The 13,142-nt window shown below is 39.1% G+C and overlaps 1 protein-coding gene across 3 annotated transcripts in view; it reads left to right on the top strand.

The window, feature by feature from the left end:
* The first annotated feature begins 5,986 nt into the window (after positions 1 to 5,986).
* The window catches only part of epn2 (epsin 2), a 29,056-nt gene continuing 21,900 nt past the window's right edge, over positions 5,987 to 13,142 (top strand). For all 3 annotated transcript variants that reach the window (XM_079642879.1, XM_079642878.1, XM_079642877.1), the window contains exon 1: positions 5,987 to 6,211. The gene's annotated coding sequence lies outside the window, so the exon portion shown is untranslated. The remainder of the gene's footprint in view (positions 6,212 to 13,142) is intronic.

The following is a 13,142-nucleotide window of genomic DNA, read 5'->3' as shown; positions in this document are numbered from 1 at the left end:
TAGTCATTCATATCGGGAACCTGAGTTTCTCAGTTCCCGATGTGTGAAAAATTGAACAATCAAGTGCTTTTATAATTGTCAGTAAGTCATAAATAAACTGTTGTTATTGTACTCTAATATTTTTTCATTAGTAAATGTTCAATTGTTTGAATACTATTTTGTAAGTTGATAACAAATTGAGTTTCCTACTTTTTGGGAAGTTTGGGAAGAAAATCATCTACCAGACAACGATACATTACATGCTTATTATTTTATTAAAGTGTACCAGAAAGTACCTCGTAGTAACACAAAGTATGCCGCAGAGCGTGTACATGAATAGTACTTTGTATAGACGGTTCTGATGCACGCAAAAGCACGTAAGGTCATGGACATGTAAAAAGACAAAATAGTATCTTCGGAAGCTGAAACTATAAACATGGACATGGATCTTTCTCACAGAGCCAGCCTGCTCCACTCGGGGGAAGAAGAAATAATGTCAATGAAAAGAAAATACCTTCATATTTGTACCTTCTCTTTACGAATGCAACAACCAATTAGAAATATTTGTATTAATTTGTGTTGTATTAGCTGTATTTGATTTATTTACACAATGATGTGATTTAAAAAAAAATAAAAAATGTCAACACAGTTAACAAGCATACAAAAAAAAAAAAGTCCAGAAACCATTACACTCATAATATATCAATGATACTTAACGTTTCTTGCTCAACATTTTTTAAGGTGTTATAGTTATTTAGATTATTTCTAGAAAGCGGAAGGACTATATATATATATATATTAAAACCTAAAAGAAAATGATAAAATCACAGTGATCCGACCCTGAGACTAACTCGGTCTCTTTGGATAAAAACTGTTTTAATGTGACACAGCAGCATACGAGTCATGTTTATATCGTGCATGAACACAGCTGATGAATAGGTCTTAGGTTGCGTTGGAATTGTCCGTTTAGCTTAGGAAGGTTCCTAACGGAGTGAAATGACCCGGGAGAGCCTCAGTGGCAGCCATGATAAGAGCTGTTGGAATTCTCTAGATGATAGGAAAGGAGCTTTGAAACTTCCTTTATAACCTCCTTTAGCTTAGGAAACACTCCTTTGATTATGAAACACTGCTTTAGGAAAGGAAAGCAGAAAGTTCTGCCCCACAATGCCTTGCGGCCACGACATTGACCTGGACACAACATTCGGCTGTTCACGGAAACAACCAACCTTGACCGAGAACAAAATATCATGAAGGTTAGGGTGCTTATTAAACATTTTACAAGTTATATTGTAACTTGCCAAAGCAATTTGTTTTGAAAGTTCAACACTATAATAATGGCAAAAATATGAACATTATTTTTTAACTGTAAAATTATCAAATAAAGTCAACATTTCTCAGTCTTTACTGAGTTGAGGTTTCTTAAACTTTATCAAACACGTTTAATTGGTGATATACACAGTGATAGGTTGAGGCCTAACAAGTTTATAATAAATACAATTGTATTTATTTTTAAATATTTCCATTCAATCATATCATGTGGATTAAGCAGAAGCAAGTGAGCACAAAGTCTCTTAACTTCCTATCAAAAAAAAAAACAACACTTTCTTTCTCCATCGCTTTAGTCTGAAGGCCGTTGAGAAAAAAGTACAGGACTTAATAAAAGTGGACGAAGCAGAACAACATGGACGGGTTATGGTTTCACCAACATGACCTGTCCAGGAAATCCCCAGTCAGCTGGTCCCTTGACTCAGCCATGGCAAGAGGAATGGCATGAGGGAGAGAGGAGGGTCGACTGGGGGAAGAATAGAAGAGGAAGAGGGGAAGAGGAAGTGGAACGGCCTTTCAGCTCCACGGCCAAAGCACAATCTCTTCTTTTTTGTGTGTGATGATTTCAATCAATCAATCAATCAATGTTTATATAGCCCAATATCACACATGTTACATTTGTCTCATGTTACACTTCACAGTTTGTACAGAATATCAGTATGACAATACGACACCCTCTGTCCTTAGACCCTCACATCGTACAAGGAAACACTTCCGGAGAAAACCCACAGTTTAAAGGGGAATATTTCCCATGAGTTCCTACACATGAGAACGTGTACGGCATCTCAATACGGAAGCAATCCATCACAGATAGTGATAATTATTGTAAAGTCTATAAATGCTGAACAGGAATAGTAAAAGACAATAAATAAAGAGTTTATTTCAGCACCAAAGCCATGTGTTCTGTATGTTTTGAGTTAGCTAAGCGAATAGAAGATAGTTAGAAATCTTCTACAGATGCATCGAACATTGCTTTTTTCTTTTTTCTTGGTACATTTGTACTAATTGCTCATAAGTTAGCATAGCATTTTTCAGGCTCACTTCTGAAATAAACAGTGTGGGCTGTACTTGTTTGTTCTTTTATTTGGATTTTGGTTGTCAAGTTAGATTTTTCTGTAGGTGGCTCTGTTCTTTGTCTACGCTCAACTCTTCATACCCTTTTGTTCTGTTCAGCTCACCCAGCACTTACATCACTTCCTGCGCCGGATATTATGAGCAACGAGTGTTGAAGCTGTTGTGAAGTGTTTTATATTTCATTTTGTTCCATCAGTTACCCAGTGACCCTTCAAAATCTTTATATTTGTATTGAGGGATATGAGTAACTAACATTTCATTGTTCGTGTGAAAGGCAATTCAATAGCAACAGCGGTGAATGTGTTAGCCACAACCTACTGGCACATGTAGAATGCAAGGGTGAAGAAAACTGTTCATCCTGACTTAACCCTAACCACTCATGCAGGGGCACAGGTGTGTACATGTGTGTGTGAGTGTGAACAAAAATTGAACAAAAATGTGTATGAACATACAAAGTTAAAGTAAGAATTTGCATTAATAAAATATATTTATATAAAGACGTATAAGCATAAGAAGTTAAGATCATTTCCAATTAATTAAATCAAATATAAAAAATATATTTAAATAACTATAAGAAGTAAAAATGTCCAATAAAATATCATACAAATATTTCAGTAAATATAAGATGTTAAAATAAAAGAATGTCCTATCCTGGGGATGCAATAATCTATAGACAATGTTTTACTAGATAGATCATAGATAAAGTAGATAATAATGATATTAATAACTGATCTGATTACATCTACGACCAGTGCATTAGACTTAAGGGTGTTGATAGGATATCTAAGGGCCCAATGATTCTCCAATAGGATGTTGGTAATTACAATGAAGAAGGCAGGGTATAGTGCTTAATTTTTAATCAGGTTTAATTCTTTTTTTTATTGAGGGTCACCAGGCTAATTCCAAGTTAAAGGCCACTCATGGCTGCAGGAGTTCAGGTAAAGGACCTCCCAAGTTACCTTCAGATACAATAAGAAGGTAAGTCTTCTCAAAAGTAGAACACTGCTGACCTCTGTTGGCTAAAATTGGAACTTCAGATAAATGGAGGTGTCTTCTCGTCTGATCTGAAGGAGGCACTAACACAGTGTAAGACAAGCCTGCTGACTTTCATTGCTTTCTCTTTGCCTTCTATAGATTAGCACAGTGGCGTAAAAGTACAAGACATAACTTAATTAAAGATAGCCTTCAAAATATACTCTGAGTGGCCTATTTCTGAATAATAATTAAATAATATCACTGCACTATGATTATTGATGCATTCATGAGTCTATGGCAGCTGACATTGTGTATTAGCTAATAATCTGAATATGTAGAACAGCTAGTTGCTAAAGCTCTCAGATAAATAATAATAATAAATAATGTATATATAGTGCTTCTCTAGAACTCAAAGACGCTTGTAGCAGAGTAAAGAGTAAAAAATGTAATTAAAAAAAAATGTAGTGGAGTAGTATAAAGTAGCATAAAATGAAAAGTAAAATAACCTCACAATTGTACTTCATTGTACTTGAGCAAATGTACTTCATTACATTCAACCAATGGAATAGCACAATCCAGATTTGACAGGCTTGAATAAGCAAAGAGGAGAGTATGATAACACTCGGACAGACAAGATAAGAAAACTATGAAACAAGGTGATGTCAGGAGTTGGTAAATAATCTTATATGTCAAGGTGACATTAAATGCTATTTTTTTTCAATGTCCTGCTTGCAAAATAAAGGATCTTATCAGACCGACCCGGGTTACCTTTGGTCACATGCTGGAAACGAGAGCAATTTATCACTTGTGTTAGTGCAATTGCTTTTTTCCAGCTGATTCAAGAAAAAATATGTTATATTTTATTATATATTTTGTATTTTATATTTATTTATATAATTCATAACAAAATACATAATGCCCTCCTCCAGTCACCTCTCATGTTCTTGAAGAAACCAGCTGTGGTACATAATCTTCTTCGGAAATCTGGGCTAAATATTGACTGTTCCAGTGTGTTTCAGGAAGGTTGTGGTTTAAATGTGGATTATATTAGGTCTACACTGATGTAAAGAAAGCTCGGTAAAGAAAGAGAAGAATCCATTAGTGAAAAGGTTTGGGGTCTATCAATGCCAGAAAATACTGTTTTGGTCGAGTTTTTTAATAATCTGTTTATTTTTGCCTGCAAATGCCTGCTCTATTTATATACAGCTTTAAAACCAGTGTGGCTGAAAAATAAAAGGTATTTAACAGCTTGTTCACACAATGACATCCAAATCTGTCTTTCTTTTTTACTCTCTCATGCAGACGCTTACAATCACAATTGGCTTAGGTTTAGGCTTAGAAAAAGACCAAAATCACGTGTCACGGCCAGCCAGCCAGAAGGCACAGCATATACATAGAAAGAAAATACAGTTTACAGACACCACATTGGCCATGAACATGGCCCAGGTGCTGGCAACTTTCCTTTCAATGCTGTACAACTCTGACGTTTTAATTCCTACTTAGCTATTGGATCAAACTCTCCATCTTCACTATTCATAGCTCACTGTACACTTTTAAAGCCTATTTTTAGAACTTGATTTGAGTATTACAACAGTGTGTGATGCATGTGACTCGGAAATATGGGGGAATGCGTTCTTCCCTATTCAAATTATGAGATGGTTGCAAAGAGACAATGAACTAGTCTGACTGGTGGAATGCTGTCCTACAATGTTTGCTATGCCTCTATGAACACACCTGACACACACACACACACACACACACACACACACACACACACACACACACACGTGCACGCACGCACACACACACACGTTAAGAAGATGATATGTGTGTAGGCCTATACTACTTAGCCATCATAATTAATTCCCAGTGGCTTTCATTACAAATAAGTAGCAGGTTAGTTTCTTGAGGAGAACCTGATTAACCTGAGAGGTCTGTTCAGTCACTTACAGCTCAAACAGAATAGATGCTAATGTTTTATAACAGGAGTATCCAGGTAATTTGAAATTCTAAAGGAGACATAAGCACTGCTGTGAGCCTTCATGCCATTTTATACACTCCAAAGAAACAAGGCCCATCCTGTTGCATGTCATTTCAGTGAACACTTGGGAAATATATGAATTATGATTAAGGTGGCTCTGCCCTGTTGCCGTCACCTCACATTATGACTTTGTGAGCAGTATGACCAGCATATACTTTTCAGCTAAGATGGGAGAAGTAGGCCTACTCAGATCTTCTAAGTAAAAGTAGAAGTGTACTTAATAAGAGTAGGATTACTATTTTCTTGAACACTGCAGGGAAGCTTTTGAATGTTACTCCTTGAGTGAAACTAACATCTTATTTAAGTGTCCTTTATATTTCTCATTATTAATCCAAATCTGCAAAGTAACTAGAGGTATTAAACAAATGTAGTGGAGTAAAGTACACCATTCACCTCTTAATTTTAGTGTGGTAGTACAAAGTAGCACAAACATTTGAAATACTCAAAGTACAAGTCCATCAAAATTGATACTTAAGAACAGTACTTGAGTAAATGTACTTAGTTACTTTACACCACTGGTTTTCAGACGGGAGTAAAGGGTCTTTCTGTGTCGCTGGCAAGTAAAGCCGCCTTGGTCACACCCTTCCCAGCTTCCCCCTCCCGCTCTGCCCGCCATGTTCTGGAGGAGGAGATACGTGTAGCCTGGCTTTAGCTGGCTTAGCATTAGCCACACATAGCTAGGCGGAGGCGCAACAAGCTCTCCGAACGCCGGAATAAGTACTCTATCTTCATTTTTTCCCTTGGGTTTGGAGAAACTCGTTTATGGGTGTATTTTCCTGGACTAAAAGTTGAACCCGACGTAGCCCAAAATATATGGTAAGTTAACGTCGGCTTTCAAGACAGTCGAGTTGTTTTGTTTTTTTCCAGGGTGTCCTGTAATCCAGTTTGCTCTGGTGATGTCTCCACCGAGCACCCGTCTTGGCTAGTAGCTTGAAGGATTGCTAACTAGCTTAGCATCCTAGTGGCTGTCTAGCTGAACGGAATAGTTCTGTATCTTGGTGTGGGATTGCTTGTAAATCACAAAAAATACAAGCTGTGTATAACACTAGATGCTGAGTGATCAACAGTTGAATGTTTAAGCCAAACTACAGGGGTGAGGAGATACGCCGCTGGCTAACCTAACATAAGCTTTGCTAGCTTTGATCCAACTTTTTTACAAAGACAAGTTTTGATCTTTTATGATAAATGAATGTTAGTCAGCCGTTATATCTACGGGCACACAATCAAATGGGTGACAAGACCAACTACATATTAAATCAAAATGTAGTTTTGTTGTGCTTTTCAAATCACCAGACTCAACTAAGTAAAACACTGTAAGCAAGTTGCCCGTTAGCTTATTTGGCTAGCTACTGACAACTAACGTTACTTGCTGCAAGTTTGCACTCAACTTGCTAGCTAGGGTTAGCGGTAACCGTTAGCGACGAGGTGACTATTTATTCAAACGAATGAATTAAAATAGCATTGCACACACTTGGATTTCTTCTTCGTTTAACATTATTTCGCTATCCAACCCGGTCTATTGCTTGAAGAGGGACATTATTGAGGCTTACTAGTGTTAGCTAACTCTTCTTTAGCTTATATGCTACTAATCACATCAGTTCATTTAAACGCCGTGATTTGTTTCCTTTTTGTAAAGGGACGGTTTGATTACTTGTATTTCCTTTACAACGGCACCATGCTTTAATATAGATAACGACTATGTTAGGTCATTCTATTGTGAGTCATCAGGGCAAAACTTGACGTCCTTTTACTGATATTTTATGAGAAATTATTTTACGATGTGGGCGCTGTCTGTTTACTTGCTCCGTTTCCAATCGACCATCCGTAATGGCATTTAAGCCATCAACTATGCTGTAAGACACTGAACAGTTGTAGGGTTTGTTTGTTTTATGGGGTATGGTCGAAGATGCCTGTGTCTGGGTCATACAGCCTGTGGTTTGGGTGTAAGCTTTGTATTCAGAGCTGCACTGAGCCCATTTAAACGTGGCCTGAGAGAGGGGCAGGGCTTTGTCTATCGTCAGGACGATCAGTCAGTCACAGTGGGTGACGGATGCATCATCACCGTCCTCCTCCCTTCCCTGATTTAGCTTTGTCTCCCAGCCGGCCAAGCAGGACAAAAGGCGGGGTGACAAGCTGATCAGAAGGTGGTTCCTCCTTCCTCCTCACTGCTTCTGCCTTAATGCTCCTCATAACTTAAGGACAGCCACTATAGGTGTCTTTGAACACATGTTGATTTGTGCTGGTTAGACTTGATATACTTTGTATTTCACTTGACAGCATTTCATCTTTGAGTAGTTGAGTGTTAGTGGATTAATCACTGTTATACGGTGCTTGTTGTTGCACTCAAATTCAGTTTAAAGGAAGTAAATAGATGGCTGGATAACTTTATGTCAAGGTGTAGCACACTCTTTTTTTTTGCACTCAAAGATATTGGTTCACACATACACACATACAGGTACCCGGTTGTGAAATAATTCTATCTCCAGATCAGCTTTACTCTTGTTGTTTGGGCCTGGCACGGTAGACCTGTTCTCCGTCTACAGCTTTTCAACCCTAATGCTAGCCACAGTTTAACACACACACACACACACACACACACACACACACACACACACACACACACACACACACACACACACACACACACACACACACACACACACACACACACACACACACACACACACACACACACACACACACACACACACACACACACACACACACACACACACACACACACACACACTGTGAAGACAGATCTAGCTTGTGCTCTTGCATCACAGTGGTGGACTTTTATTGTCATTTAGAGTGGTGCAGTGATGACGTATTTTAATGGCCAGCCCGGAATTAAGTATCGCACGGGCTCCTTCAACAAAAGATATTGGGATTTTTATTTTTGGAATATGAATAATTTCTGTTGATGATTGCTTCCATGTTTTATTGCTAACGTAATGCTACAAACAAACTACATGGTTGTCTGACTGAACGTCACAACCGCTAAGCAAAAGGGGGACTAGTATTCTGTGTGATGATGTTTAGTAGTCATATGTAGTCTCTTGTAAGCAACTGCTGTTTTTAAGACACATAAAAGCTTCAGACATTCACGAGTGGGGTATTATTGATGTATTTAATGTTGTAGAACTAAATAAAAAATCATTGTAAGCTTGAGTTAAACACAGACCTTATTTTAGGCATCCAACTCAAAACAAATTGAAAAACCATTGACTTTCAGACAAGGATTACTAAAACGCTAACCCATTTTCGGGTTTAGAACTCAATCCTGCGCCACTTTACTTTAGGTTGTAGCATTGTCTCACACATTGTTCTTGTCCTCAGTCTCATGAAATGTTTTCTATTATGGCCTCTAGTCTGGCATATATTTGCATTCACACCAATGCGGTTCTGTCGTCTCATTTGTCTGCCCCACAATCCAAATCTTGAGTGTATGACGACACAGACACTGGTAAGATTATTTGCGTTCTTTTTTTTTTACACTGTCACATCACATCATACGGTTTGTGTGCTCTGTAATTCATATATAGATCATTCACTAACACAGTTTGAGATTTCAGTTTTAAACCAAGTGCGATTTGGCATTTGTTTTGGCTGACGTACTTGTAGCATCAACAATTATTGGAAATGGATCAAACTTTAAGTCGTTGATGTGATTCATCAACAATGCTGTGATTATAACACTCCTGCAGATCAGGTCCTAATGTTGTAAGTACCTCTGGTCAATACATCGATGTACAGTTCAGCAAGGAATTTAACCTGTTGATGAGCACATCACAACCATAGAAGGACATGCCTGTTGCATGCATTTGCTATAAACTTGAAATAATTGTGTTTAGTCTGTTTTATTCACTTATTGAATGACTTTGCTAGTTGACTCAGGCAAAATGTCTCTCCATATATTGTAATGATAGCCCATGCTGGTACTTCAACATTTCCTTATTTTTATTTTTTTAATGTAAACATGACGGTACCAAATTATATTGTAGTTATTTTTTTGTGATAAAATATCTGATAATAGTGCAATCAGTTGTATCTTTAATAGGTTCTAACAGGATTCAGCAGTTTTTATGAATTTGAATGTTAGTGTAATAGTTAGACCCTCCAGAAAAACGCGGGCAAAAATCCTTGATTATGCGATTAAACATGCGGGGTTTTTATGTGATTTTATGCGGTGAAATTGCGGGAAGTTGCGAAATATGCGTAAAGTTGCGAAATATGCTAAATATGCGGGGGAAAAAGAATAACAATTTTTTTAAATATTGGGCTGTCTTATTTATTCTCTCTCACACACAACCTGCTACTAACGTTAAACCCCTTTACTATTCAATTAAACACATTCAATGTTTTTTTTTTTTATTGTAAAAGCAATTGGGCTATTTTAATCTCACACACACACACACACTTCTCCGCCTCATTCTGTTTTCATTTACTCGTTCGTTATCTGACCAGCTTCAATCTTGTAGGCTACTCACTTCGTTTCTTGTAGCCCTCGAAAGGGTTTTGGAGGTCGATGCCTCGGTGAACGTGAGTTGTTTGGCTTTCTTGTCCGCAGCAGCAGAAAGCATTTTCGAATGTTTGAATGAATCAAAGTGGGTCGTCACCGTCAATTTTCTCTTATGCTCCAACACACACAGTTGCACGGGGTGCAGAATAGTTTCCCCCCACTTTTTGCCCGGTCTTTAGTAGAAATGTTCGTCGGTAAATGAGATGGATTAGATTGTTTCATCTTGGTGTTTTCTCTATCGTGTGAGCTCCACACGTTCACTCTATACAGTTTTGTTTACATTCTATGATGCGCGAGCTGATGACGTCACGTCAAGACGAGTTAACTTTTTTTTCTCTCAACTTTGTGTGCAAAAATGCGGGGATTATGCGGCCTTTTGATAAATATGCGGCTTTTTTAAAATCTGCGCCATTTTGCTGATTATGCGGTAAATTCTGCGATCACAGAATCGCGTTTTTCTGGAGGGTCTAAATAGTGTTGTTCTGTGTGGAACAAATGTCTCCTTTCTAATGTTTTTTCCAATGACGTACAATAACAAAGTAGTTTATCTCCAAGTCCTTTTAAAAACTCTGGCGTCAACTCTGAACCGACCCCATCTTATTTGTTATTTGCAGTTCAGTTTCCTGCTGATGCTATAGTACTGTCCTTCTCATGCCTTCATTAGAGCCTTTCTTCATGAACTTGATGCCAGAAAAGACAGCAAAATGTGTTAAAGTCAAAATGAATTAAAACAAAATATAGGTTTAGTATGTAGAGATAACAATGTTGAATATAAAAGAAAAGAAAGTCAAATATCTTCAATAATATTGATGGAGAGTGAGACATAATGAAGCCTGAAAGGATATATTTATATTTCTAAACACACACACGTCTTGTGTGCTGTCTCTTCTGGGCCTTGGGGGATCTAAGCACAGAAGGGCTGGAGGAAGGCGGTCCAACAGTGCCTTGTGGGGGGGGGGGGTGGTTCCGGGGTGTGAAGGAGGTGTGTGGGGGGGCTTGGATGGACCAGACAGACTCTCCTCTCTTCCTCCTGTCTGCTATGGGTGAATAGGTGATTATAGCAGCAGATGTGTCATTAGGTCTGAGCAGTATTCGTGCGGATGCAGGGTGAGGAGTGGGGGGGGGGGGAGAAGGGTGAGGAGGGAAAGTTTGGGGGGGCACGCTCCACAGGAATCACATTTCACTAACGTTTAGTCAATTTAGGGGATGTGCCAAGTTGTTTTCTTACCCCCCCCCCCCCCCCCCCCCCAACACAGTCTCACGCTCCTCTTCGTTTCCTCACCCTCGTCCCCCCCAGCTGTCTTTCCATGGAATTGCTAGGCAGGAAGTTCCCTGAAACAAATGCATACAAGTGTGTAAATTTCTTCATAGCCATTTGCTACTTTTGAAATTGAAAAATTGTGTTGCATTCACCACGGAGTCTGCATAGACTGTTAATCACTCCTAGAACTCGTCCCTCGGTAATGAAAGCAGGAGGTTGTGGGGCAGGTCGGTACACGCTTGGCGCGGGGATCAGATTACTGAATAGGATAAGTCATCTTGGGTCTAGATGGTAGTCTGAGCAACAGTGGTCACAAACAGATCCTTATTCAGAAAGAAGGATTCATTTAAAAAAGGATTTGGTGAGGGCGCAGTCAGAGGATGTAAATGCGTCACAATATGTTTTATGGCACTAGTGGGTGTAGAATACGCTAGGCAAAACATCCTAATCAGTTTTACATTCATTTACTATCCTCAATATTTAGTTAACAATTATTTACACAATGCGTCATCCAGTGCACCTTGAGAGCCAAGTTAAGACGCTAGATATATGAAGAGCTTTTGTAAACAACTTTGTGGGGTTAAAAATGTAATCATAAACAAATAGCTGTTGTAGATATGAATCGTGATTAAGCTGCATTAAAAAAAAAAAAGGCACTCCCACATGGTGAACGAGACGGAGTTCGGGGTTTTAAGACGGCTAGACCGGCTTCTGACCACACCCCGAAAGCACTGAGGACAGTCCACTTCGGATGGAAGTAGCAACGGGAAAAAGGCGGCTAGTACGTTTAGGTGCAATGCTCACAACTGGGCCTGCCACCCACCTTCATTTGCAGCCTTCCTGAGCCAACCTAGTGCTGGACGGGCTGCACCGCTGCAGAGGGAAATGCACCGAGCGAGGGCCAGCCCGCACTGAGGAGAGGAAAAAGTTGTGCCGGATTTTATAACAAAAAAAACCCCGAGAGCATCACTGTGAAACAGAATGCACCATCTTGTTTTCATAGACATTATCAACATACTAATCTGCCTGAATGACCAAGCCAAACAGATGCTTGCTCATTGGAATGAACTGTTCTGTCCAAGCGTACCATACCATGTTAACATAAGCCACGCCTCTTGGTAAACAGAAGCTGCGTGAACGGTAAATGTTTGTTTCATAACTTCACAGTAAGTGACTTTTTCATGCTTTAGAGAGTTTGCATTATGGAAATGAAATGTGTAGGTGGTCACACAGCTGTGAATCGCTTCAATTTCTCCATACTGGTGAGTGTCTGGAAGTGATTCGTATCTGTGCTGCTGATCTGATAGAAACAGGACTGACGAGTCACTTGTGTATTCTTCATCTGACTGCAATTGGTTAATTTCTCCTGACACCCACCAAAGGGTGGAAACACATTTTTACTCACTCGGTGTTCTGGCGTGTCTCATAATGACTGTTAATACTGTCGTTATGGGGAAGAGCCTCGATAAAGGCTGGTTAAATACTGAATTGCTTGAGAATTATAAATAAGGAAAACATTGATTCCAGCTCTGCTAAAATTCGCTTTTACTTTGAGCTACTTAGTGGTACATTTTCCACAAAGCTGGCAACAACAAACCATGTTGTTATTGAGGTTATTCTTCGCAGTATCGTAAGAAAATAATCACACCACATTATTTGATTATTATCAGGGGTGCACATAACTGGTACGCAGGTACGCATGCGCGGCAACAATCTGAATTGCGTACCGTCACTTGTGTCACAAAGCGCATTTGCTTACAGACGTACTTGTGAAGCTTTTCCAGAAGGCGGTTAGATCACCGGACGACAGAGTCGGTTTCCGTGTGCACAGACAAGGCTGCTGTTAACGTCGGTCTGTACAGCAGCACTGCGCTAAAACAGCTCATTTATAACGCCGTGCGTAGGATTGAAGTGGGAAGGTTGCTTACGTAGTAGAAATCCGAAAAATAAGTCCATACATTTTC

This window comes from Notothenia rossii (assembly GCF_949606895.1).
Source record: "Notothenia rossii genome assembly, chromosome: 8".
In the NCBI taxonomy this organism is placed as follows: Eukaryota; Metazoa; Chordata; class Actinopteri; order Perciformes; family Nototheniidae; genus Notothenia; species Notothenia rossii.
Note: the sequence above shows the minus strand (reverse complement) of the source record. Positions and strands in the feature narration are given on the sequence as shown.